Source organism: Lycium ferocissimum, chromosome 1 (genome assembly GCF_029784015.1).
Source record: "Lycium ferocissimum isolate CSIRO_LF1 chromosome 1, AGI_CSIRO_Lferr_CH_V1, whole genome shotgun sequence".
NCBI lineage: Eukaryota > Viridiplantae > Streptophyta > Magnoliopsida > Solanales > Solanaceae > Lycium > Lycium ferocissimum.
The window spans coordinates 63,700,127-63,709,875 of NC_081342.1; positions in this window are offsets into that span (position 1 = coordinate 63,700,127).

Here is a 9,749-nt window from a genome sequence, read left to right on the forward strand (position 1 = left end):
AATAGGTTATTGGTTCTAAATTAGTAATTTATAGAAATTCAATAATTTTTAAGATAAATATAGAATTTGGGCTAATAGCATGTTTGGTCAAGCTTATTTTTCCCAAAAGTGCCTATTTTTTCAATAAGTGCTTATTTTAAAAAGTGAGGTATTTGGCCAAGTTTTTGAGAGAAAATAAGTGCTTCTAGGGAGTAACATAAACTGTTTTTCAGAAGCTAAAAAAATACCTCTACCCAAAAGCACTTTTGAGAAAAAAATACACTTAGAAGCACTTTTTAGAAATTTGTTCAAACACTAATCGTTGCTCAAAAGTGCTTCTTAAATTAATTGGCCAAATACAAATTACCTTTCGCCAAAAGTACTTTTGAACAAAACACTTTTCAAAATAAGCTGATTTTAAAAGCTTGACCAAACAGGAAATAATGTTGGGCTAAGCGGTCCAAAGATACTCTTAATACGGTGTGATATTGTTCGCTTTGTGCCAACCCCACACGGTTTCCCCAAAGGCCTCACACCATTAAGAATATCCAATACCTTATAAGTAGCTTTTTGTTCTTTCCAGCTACCAATGTGGTACTTGGTTCTCACACCCTACCATCTCCCCCTCGAACTAAGTTCCACATGGCTCCTTACCATAATTCACGAGTCAGAGATTCAACATATCTGTGTGCCAACTATATCGTCAAAGTATTACGATCACCGAAGCCCAAAGGTTGTGTATGCGCCTTCAAAGCTACAGGTAAAGGTCATAGACCGGCCCATAGATGAGCAAAGACACTAAGCCGAGCCCCACGCCATAATCCTCCATCTTCATACTAGCCCCGTCAAACAATTGGCTCTGATACCAGTGGTTGGGCTATACGGTCCAAAGATATTCTTAACATGGTGTGATATTTTCCGCTTTGGGCCAAGTCCGCATGGTTTTCCCCAAAAGACCTCACACCATTAAGAGTATCCAACACCTTATAAGTAGCTCTTTGTTCTTTTTAGCTACCAATTTTGTACTTTGTTCTCACACCTAGCAAATAAAGCTACTGAATTTTAAATCCATAGCTATAATCTAGCTCCGGCCCTATTTTTAACAACCGCCTTTATTTCCTCAATTTCGCAGTCCAATTCTTAGATTAACTTTACTTGTTTTAAACTTTCTCTTTATAACAAATGATGGTTTCGACATGTGTTCTTAAGTTGATTAAATTTCTAACTGAAGGCATTATAGTCATTTCATTTTACTAACTCATGGCATTGAAGCCATTTCAGTTTGCTAACTCAGGGCATTGTGGCCATTTCAGTGTATAAATTGTTGATATGTATTAGTTTAACTACGTGTCTTAAATCCTGCTGCTGAAAAGACACGTAACCCACCGCTAAAATCTTCCAGGTCAATTTAATCTATTCCCTCTGTCTTCTGTGTTTAGAAAAGACCAAACAAACATAAATTACAAGTTCTGCGTTTCTCTTCTGCGTGTGGTAGTGTTTAGCATGCATGTTTGTTTATCAATGGATTATACCATCTATTTTTCAGTTTTGGGTTATATTTTTGGGTGTTTTTTCAGGGTTCTATTGCACAGGTGTTGCCTTTATCAAAATTGAGTGAAATTAAGTGCTATCAGACACAACTAAGAAAAAATTAAGTTAGAGTTTGTTACAGGGTATTGAGTATTAAAATGAAATTGGTTGAAATCGAGTGGAATTGATATGGGGGGTTAACATAACCCACAGTTAGTTGGGGATTGGGGCAATTGATTGATCGATCGTAGTAGACAACACTATATTTATAAACAATTCTTTTGTGTTTTGAGATGTCAAGAAACAAGAAAAACAATATATTCAGATATCATATTAATTTGTAGTTGTTCCTGTAAGGAGCTTCTGAAGAACCCATTTATCATAAACAATGTAGGACTTTGCGGTACTGGTATGTTAATCGCTTGAAGCAAAACCAAATACCACCTGCTTGATAAAGCTTGTAGTGTAGTACAAACCACCAAAACATGCTATAACTTCTCCAATTACAGAAGTGAAAGATATAGCAAGCCCTTTTATCCATTGATTGATCTTGAAAGGAATGAGTTTTTCACAATGTTTGTTTTACAAAAACAAAGAACCTTCATTTTTGCTGCTTCTAAAACAACCCCATCAAAAAAATGTTTAGCAAAAACTCTTAAAACTTGATTGATAAAGCATGGATGGTAGTAGAGGGTGTTTATGTCGGCTTCTAAGGGGAGTACTTTGAACTACACACGTAGAATTTTAGGTTAGTAATTGCAAATCGCGTATGATGTGAAGTGCAATGATCAAACTGCTCTTAAATTTTTCTGAAAATGGCACGAAACTGATATATTGAAGCCACCTTTTATATTACTGTTTGTTAATGATTGTAAAATTGCTGAATTTCTGACATGTTCAAACCAGCTCTTATAGTACTATTTAGCGATAAGATCCTACGCCTTCTTAAAGTTCTAGGTACTATATGGGAGATACATAAATCTGTTTGAAGTAAAAATATGTATGTGATCAGTACAATATTTATACTGGTGCTTAGTTTTGTGATCTAAAGTAAGTTTCATCTAATAGATCTATTGATCCATGCTGGACCAATAAATCTGTTGTATGCTCTCTGTTTAATGTTTTTCACTGCATATGATATGGATGTGTCGTTTTATGTTATCCCGTTCTACTACAACTACCAATGATAGTTTGTTCATTTCTGTTGTTTTCCCTTCTTTGTGCTTGCAGTTTTTTTCGTTCAGTTGTGGTAGCTCTCTGTTCGTGCAGTTGTGTGCTATGCCAGTTAGCAGGTAATTTTTTTTTTTTTTTTTTTATCAAAATTAATTTTGTGCAAATGCTGTACTATTATACTACGTGGATCAATTTTACTAACATGTTACATTTGTGTGCATGTGTCTGTCTGTCTATCTATCTATCTATATATATATATATATATATATATATATATATATATATATATATATTAATGATCAGTGGTAGAAAACCTTTGATTTTACCCATTTCTTTGCAATGGGACTTCGACAGATAGGTGTTGCTATTCACAATTCCGCCCTTTGGTTTTTTGCCTCTGTTGTACTCGTGATGATTATTTCTTCTTGGTTGTTCTGAACGAAGATTAATTTTTTTTCCTCCAAACAAGAATCTAATAAAGCACAAATAGTCTGTGGATTGCTTGCTTTTCTTCTTAATTTCTTAGTTGGCCCGTTATTGAATTATTTGTTTCTGTAGCTTTGCGCCTTTCTCCAACTTTTAGGGTTGCACTTGTCAACTGGAAATAATATATATGGCAACGATGTTTGAAAAAGTATGTCATAAGATTATTATACTGTAACTCCAATTCTTCTTCTTCTTCTCTGGTTGTCTTCTTTGACACAGCGGTGCGTGGATTTTTTTTAATTTTATCTTTAATCTCTTGTAACGGTAATTTTGACTATAAAGATAGGTTTTAATGTTCCTTTTTTGCAAATAAAGAACAGAGCAATATTGTACCTAAACTGTGTAGGAACTCTTTTCACTATGGTTATTTATTTTGATTTAAATATGTAGCGCTGCATTTGCTATTACTACTGTACTTTAATGGATGGGTAGAAGTCCTATTGATTTTTTGCCTTTCTGAACTGCCATCTGCTATTTAATTTTTCTTACAAAATTTGACATTTGATTTGTTTAATATTGGTCACAGCTTTAGCATCTCTTACTATGTGTAACGCAACACTACTGTCTTCAGTTTCTGCTCAACAATAATGCTTTAGACCGTTGATTATATTCTATTCCATTTGCCCCATATTGCTACTAAGGACAAAATATTTATATTGCTTCTAAAGGTTTGATTATTGAGAAAAGATGCAGCACACTCAATACATAGTGGAAGACTCTACTATAACGCGTACGTATACTGTAATAATTTTTCTTTATAATAGCTAAGATTTTTCGGAACCGATTTTTTATATTATATTTTACTTCTCTATAACAACATTTTACCTATAACCGCAACAACCAACTTTATAACAGTACGCTCTTTGTAAAATCACCCTCCAAATAACAACTATCTACTTTTTTTGGTAATGTAATTATTAACTATCTTTATAAAAAATAGAATATCTATAATTATCAATAATAAGTAGTATAGATTTTGATCAAATATTTAATTTGATACCTTAATATACTATATTTATGACTGAATATTACATATGAATACATTTGTGAAGTTTGATGCAACACTTCTTATCATTAAAGCTTTCACTGATGAAGAGATTATTGCCCATGCCATTGGAGTGGAAGAACAAGAGAATATCAAAGCCGAAGACGACAATGAAAGTCTTTGACGAAGAATCTCAACCTATTGTTAGTTGGACTGGTGAGAAGATTCAACAGTTCAACTCTTAGATTCCCCTCAAGGGAAAGCACTTGGATACCGTTTGCTGAAAGTTTAGACGCAAATTTTCATAAATTCAAGCATTATATCATCACTAAGAGAGTGGATTCTACGAAACAAGCTACCATAAAATTTCTCCCATCAATCTTGAAAGAATTTAATTTTTAAGTACTGTAGATTTAAAATGTGCACTTTAGAACTTAAAACTTTATACATTCAGTTATGAATTTATTGAAATTGTATTAACTTTCTTTAATGTTCAGTTAGTGAAGCATTCATATCTTTGAGATTTAAAAGTTAAATAATTAGTTATTTTTTTACAACATTTAAAAAAATAGATTTTATGCCTCTTTTTGGCCTATAACAGTCAACTATTATTTTGTAATAGGTGTATAACAACAATTCTGTATAACAGCCCAAAAATTTGGACCCAACATGCTGTTATGGAGAGGTTTGACTATATCATATATTGCAAAGAGAGATGCAGGACAGAACTTCGTTTATATAGTAGTGTCGTACATCTCGAAGAGATATGCAGGACTAAAAACTTGTTGTATTTACGGGGTGTCGTATATTTCGAAGAGATATGCAGGCTTTATTTATTTGGAGAACATAGTTATTCATTAAAATAGGGGCCCAAATACAAACATTTTGTGGAGAGAAATTGCTACTTAAGTAGAATTCTCTGTCTTAATTTGCCATGATCTTTTCCTGCAAGCATAGTTTTTGGACAAAATCTTTCACATTATTCTAGTCGTATATGCAGATTATAACTTGCTTAGAGAAGCCAATGCCCTGCCTTGTCTTTGAAAGAAACTGGAATAGGCATTTTGCTGCTACTTCGAGATGTACTAAATTTGTAGTCTATGAAAAGTTACTGATGGGTAATTACTGATTTCACCGGCACTGGAGTGTTATTCTTGAGGAAATGGTTGAGGGAAGACAGGCTCATAGCTTATGGAGAGTACTTTACATTATCAGACAAATATAGTTATCCTAGACAAGATTCGTTTACTATCAATCTATCGTGATGCATGATTGTACATAATTACATAAACAGTGTAGGGATTTATTAAGGCCAAAAACACAGTCCGGTGCAATATTAATGATATCTTGAAGTCATATTGTTAGCTGATATTTTGGATAGTTTAATGGTTTCTTCAGTTGTAACAATGATATAATGTTGCACGGGCCATTCCTACCTAGTTGAATAAGAAAAAGGATTGCGATAGATTGACACATCAATTAACTTAAACGAATTTAATTTGTCTACATTGAAAATAATAATTCATATAAATTATTGTTGTTCCTGTGCAGTGGTTTTGTAATGAGGCTTGGACTATACTAATATGGTATGTAATGGACATGCAAGTCACCTTCTTATTGATAGGGACAACTAAGTATATTCCTCTAATTTCTTTCACTTGTTGGGGACTGGTTTGTTTTTTGGAGGCAGGTATCGGGTATTCATTTTGGAGTCGATTAATTTGGATTGCATTATGTAAGGCTCATTGAATAATTCGGAAAACGCTTTCTATCAGGATCTTTTCATTCCGAGAACTTGAACTAATCTTTAGAAGTAGAGGAATCCTATTTATCGTGCCACGACCTATTGTGGTTGAAGTTCATTTTATATAGTAAGTCAATTACAGGGATAGGTAGGTAATAGGTTGAATTGTTTGACCATTTCTCAAAATTGAGAACTGCTTACCCCTTAAAAAGGTAACAATTAAATTTGTATGTGGTTTAAAAGATATGTGACTTGATTCGTTTATAGAACAAAAGAATAACAATAACCAAATAAAGATTGAGAATAAGAAGGTAAGAGATAGCCTTAGTGACGGTTGTAACGGATGGCCCGGAATGAGGCCTGAACACTTCGAATCAATTTGTGGGAATTTTATCAACTTTGATGCTTACAGAACTTTGAGAATTAGGGTTTCAATACAATTGTATAGAAGACAGTAAAACAAGATGATCCTTCTATGAGGATTTACCCCCTATTTATAGTACAAGTATTCATATTTGGCAAGGTAACTAAATCAATCATGGATAGTGATCCTCGAAATCTCAGGCTTGATAGCTGCATAACGCGTCGTGCAGAGTGAAATCCGCAACGGGCCAGATTTTTCGCACTATCACCAACTAGAAACGCAACTCTTCAGGAATTACTAGGTCCGAGTGACAGAGTCCGAAATGTTCCTATCCGATTAGACGAGCTCAATTGATCCACTGCCCCTCGTTCTTAGTTCGGGCCGTCGATAGTTGGGTCGGGATCGTAGACCCCGATTTTTACCGTATACAGATAGTCCCTCCATTTTTCGGAGGAAAGCATTAACTCCGGGAAATAGATCTGAATGAAGTTGAGTAGCCCGTACCTAGCGGCCTTTGAAAAGACATTCCATCAGTCCTGCACTCTGCCCAATACTGATACTTCATTATTACCGCCACCTAATCAGTCTCGAGAATCCACCCCTTGTCAAAACTCAAAACTTTTCAACTCCCCACCTTTTGCTATATAAGGCCCATACTTCATACTTTGCCATGCACCTTAAAGAAGAACCCTAAGTTCTAAACTTCAAAAACCCTTACTGCAACTGCTCGCCTCTATAGATTCTTTTCAACAATGACGTCCATACCGTTGCTGACGCAAAGTGTAGATCATCCCTTGTCGCCGCCACGTTCTCCACCATTATCTGCGACGGGAGCTTCCAACCCCGAGGAGGAACTAGAGTTCCTTACTACTGACATTCTCCCTCTGGTTTCAGATATGCGAACGACTGCAAAGCTTCTCATCACCTCGAATCCGTGGAGAAATTCGAGTCCCATATTGATGCCGCCACTTTTCCCACGGTTCGAAACGATTGTAATTTGGGTGCGGATATCGGCATCCTCCCCATTGATTAGGGGGTAAGAATCAACCACCACATTCTCTTGGTTATTCATTGGCTTATGCTTACCCTTTTGCTATTGGGTTTTCTCTTCCTATTCCCCAAGTGATAGAGGATTTTTGCCGCCAATACCGTGTCTGTATCGGCTAAATTGCTCCGCAGATTTAGAGGCTTATATCTTTGCATTGAGATTTTAGCCAACATAGCTGAGGTTTCTTTTACCCTCGACCACCTGATCCATATCTACGTCCCCCGTGTAATCCGAGGTGGATAGTTCATTTGTATCCTTGCGGGGCTCGAGGCCTTATAAATCCTTAGGATGATTTCGACAGGGGATGGTTGCATCGGTTTGTCATGATTCGTACTGATCAACTCTATCGCTCCCTATCCGTAAGTTTCCCCAAAGTATGGAATCCTACTCTGACTTCGGTTGAACCCGAACTCATAGTCACTATTTTTGAGTAGGTGGTTGCACTGCTAAGTGCTTCTTATGACGTGGGCCGCTCTTAGAGGAACATGGCGCCCGAAGGGTGGAAAGGCAAAAACCATGGTAATTTTTAATCTGTTCGTGAAATTTCTTGTTCATTTTTCGAACATTATAATCTAAGCCTGAACCCTTGGTTTTCAGGGCTTCCTACGAAGAGATCCTCTTTAAAGGGAAAAAACATTAGTGAAGAGGATACCGGAGATGCTGTAGAAGGCAAGGAGGCAACAGCTGCTTCGGCGAAGGCAACAAGACGGAGAGTCCCTGCGAGCACCTCAACTATGCCTTTAGGGATAGGTTCTCGGGTCAGATCACTTCGTATTTTGCAGACTCGGGGAGAGATTTCCTGTGGTGAACCACCCCCGGTGATCATTCGGATTATGAATGTTTTCATCCGTTTTTAATTTCATCTGAACCGAGTTGGATTTTTCTTTATGCATGGATTCTTCTCTTCGTTTGAGTCTCTATTATGTTGAGCTTATCGATATCTTCTCCTGCAAGTTTTAAAAATAAGCGGGAAACCCAAACGTCTTGTCAACCGTCACGTCCTCTGACTTCGACCACGTGTGACTTTCCTATTGGTTGTCCTTTGGTTACATGATCAATGCACTTCCGTCATAATGACCCTTTGCCTATAAATAGTTCGTCCCTCTTCATTTTTACTATTTATAGCCTTCAAAAAAGTTACTCCTCGATGTTAACTCTTGCTTTCTTCATCTGAGAAGCCAAACCTTCGTCGGAATCTTTAAGTTTCTCGCCGGAATCTTCAAACTACTCATCGGAATCTTCATCCTATTCTTCATATTTTCTCAAATCTTCAAATATTTATAAAATTTTCTTTCATCTTTTCTTCCCTCACCAAATCTTTATCAAAAATGGTTCTGAGCCCAAGGTCTTCCTCTCATGAGGACTCTCTGGTGGGATCTCCCCGGTCGACGGAGACCGAGGTTAAAGCCCGATACGAACCCCAGGGTAAAGATGTCATCCCCTCGATATACCACTTTGACTTCGAATTTACGGTGGAAAAGCCCCTGAGGGGTAACAAAGCCGACCAGGGTTATGACTGTAGCGGTTTTATTTTTTCCGATTCGTATTTGCACTTGCCTCATTTAAAAAGGAAAGTGTCCCGGGAAAGTACGGTTGTCAATCGTACCAGGAAAAAGGAAAAAATATACTTCTACGTGGATGGTGCTCTAAATGGACTATATTTTAGAGTCGCCACCTAATTTTTATGAAATTAGGAAAACCAATTCGAAAAGGGTTCATTCAAAACGGTTAAATTTTAAAAGAATCCTAATGTAACCAAAGTATGGGTTAGGGTTCTGGTGATCCCCAGGGGAAAGTGTTAGGCACCCCGGTATTAAGGATCCGTAAAATACGGTTGACCTATAGGTTCTACTAATATGCCTTTGTAGATATAATTTGTTTATGGTAAAAAATTATTTCGGCTTATATTTCCGCAACAAAAGATTTTAGTCATTCATAATATATACCATGTTTCAAGAAACAAAAATGATAAAATTTTGCCCAAAATTGGGCGTTTTAGAGTGTCGGACTAGAACACTTAGGCTAATACCCAAATGCTCTTAGCCTAAGTAGGACTCTACGTAAGTCCACCCAAAAAAATAGTTTTGAAAAATACTTTTTATAGTAAAAAAAATAGTTTTTAAGAAAATAATTTAGGCATACTATTATGGTCCATATAGTATTATATATATATATATATATATATTCCATTTTATTGTATCTTTTGCTAAGTTTTAGTCAAATTTTATTTTTAGTCTAAGTCTAAATAATCGTAATTAGTCCCACAAGTTTTGAATATTGGTCCAAATCAGTCCATATGCCATAAGTCCACAGGTTTCATAAATGTTCAAATCAGTCCCAAATTTCATAAAAATCGACGAGTTTTGGTTCTTTTAATCGAATGGTCCCAATTTGCATTAATGCCTCAAAATTAGTCTTGACTTTTGTAGTAAACTCATTT